Consider the following 1,892-nt stretch of genomic DNA (forward strand, 5'->3'; position numbering starts at 1 on the left):
CCCCACCCAGGAACGAATTCGTACACTAGGCCTCTAGTAAATAAATAAAAGCATGACCATTTCAGAACATAAAACAATATCTAGACTTGATATGAGTGATACAGCTGCAATTGGATTTTAGAGATCACCTATCTCTTTTTTTTCAATATACAACATTTATTGCATCTTTAAAATGTCACAAATAAGTCTGAGGAATCATCCAGCATCTTGCTATTTCTATAGCTGGACAACTTAGATCTTATTCATCAGACTGCTGAATTGTTATTTTTTTCAACATAGATATTCTCCCCTAATTTTCTGTATCCTTGTTTCTAACTGTTGTGGCTTGCTGAATCAAAGCAGCTGAATTTGATACAAGTTCAATGTCATTTCCTTCAAGAATTAACTCATCTTTCTGGGCTTCAGATACTGAATGCAACACCAGATCTCATCCCAACCATGCGGATGTATTTTTCACCCAAGAAATTTCTGATTTCAACAAGAGAACCATCCTCCTGAATAATGTTGTTGATGGGGAAGTGAGCATACACAGACTTCATCTTGTAATGGAAGCCCAGTGTGACACCCTTGATCATGTTCTATACATGACTGCAAATATTGTGAACAGTAGCCAGTTCCTTTCTATTTCCTAACCATTTGTCAAACCTAGCCTTTTCTTTTTCTTTCCAAGGAGACTGAGTTCTGCATTGATGTGACTGAAGTCCCTCAGCAGGGTACCTTTGGGGCCCTTCACCATAACTGTGTGACCCTTCAGAGTGATGTTGACATTTTCTGGAATGTCAACAATCTGATAGCTGAAAATGTTCTTCATCCTCAAACTTGGTAGGTAAAAGAGCTAGAGATCACCTATCTCAATAACTTCATACTACAAACAAGAACATTGAGATAGTGAGGCCAGAGAGCTCATTACTGGCATACCAAAGCCCCATGTTTACAAATGTCTCCTTAATTAACATGTGTCCTTCATCTGTAATGTTTCTTCTCTTCCTACTGACCCCACCCCTCTGGTGAGTTTTTTCCATTATCCAATCTATATATATAAAAGGCTAATATGCCAAGTGTCCGACCATTGGACTGTTTGACTAGTAGCTATGGTGCACACTGACCATCAGGGGGCAGACGCTCAATGCACAGGCATGAAAACATGGAATAGACTAATGAATCTCAGAAAGAAGGGGGGTAGGAAGAGATTAATCAAAGATCTTGTATGCATACTATAGGCCCGGTGCACAGGTCCCTTGGACTCGCCTACACCCTCTCACAATCTGCCAGTTTCAGTCCAATCCCTGCAGGCTAGACCGAGGGACCCCACCAGTGCATACATCTGTGCACTGGATCTCTAGTATTCAAATAAAATGTCCCAGGTTGGGGACATTCCCATTGCCATGCCTGTCCCCACTCATTTCATTGCTACCATTACATTTGTCCTTGCTATGTATATCTATAAGGCCATAATTCTAATCTAAAAACATTTAAGCCTATGATAATTAATTTTGAAAATTGGTCTCTAATCTACTTGGAAAGTAACAATATCTTACAAAGAATTGAATCTTTGTGCCTTACTGAGCTTCTGTCACAAGAAATGATCCTTGGTGACTGAAACAGAAGCATAGGTAACCATGTGTGATAGCTTAAATACAAAAATCCGTTCTTCATTGGACAAGCAGAGCTTCTGGTTGGGTGATGTAAAATGTAGTATAGACACTAACAGGTTGTGCTTGGATTGAACACCATTCTTGTTCTTTCATAGGCCTGTGTGGTACACAAAGCTTATTTTTCCAGGGTTTCAAAGAAAGACAGTTTTCTTGGCAACTGGACAGGTACAAGCAGACTCCATGTAGAAGGAATGCCAAATACCACTAGCATCTAGTTTCTGAACAGGCAATGTGCAC

The 1,892-nt window shown here is 39.9% G+C and overlaps 1 pseudogene; it reads right to left on the minus strand.

The window, feature by feature from the left end:
* Positions 1–238: 238 nt before the first annotated feature.
* LOC139005027 (large ribosomal subunit protein uL6 pseudogene) lies at positions 239–814 on the minus strand (annotated as a pseudogene).
* Positions 815–1,892: the final 1,078 nt, after the last annotated feature.

This window comes from Myotis yumanensis, unplaced genomic scaffold, assembly GCF_028538775.1.
Source record: "Myotis yumanensis isolate MYYU_CA2020_CCGP unplaced genomic scaffold, mMyoYum1.0.hap1 SCAF_3, whole genome shotgun sequence".
Taxonomy (NCBI): domain Eukaryota; kingdom Metazoa; phylum Chordata; class Mammalia; order Chiroptera; family Vespertilionidae; genus Myotis; species Myotis yumanensis.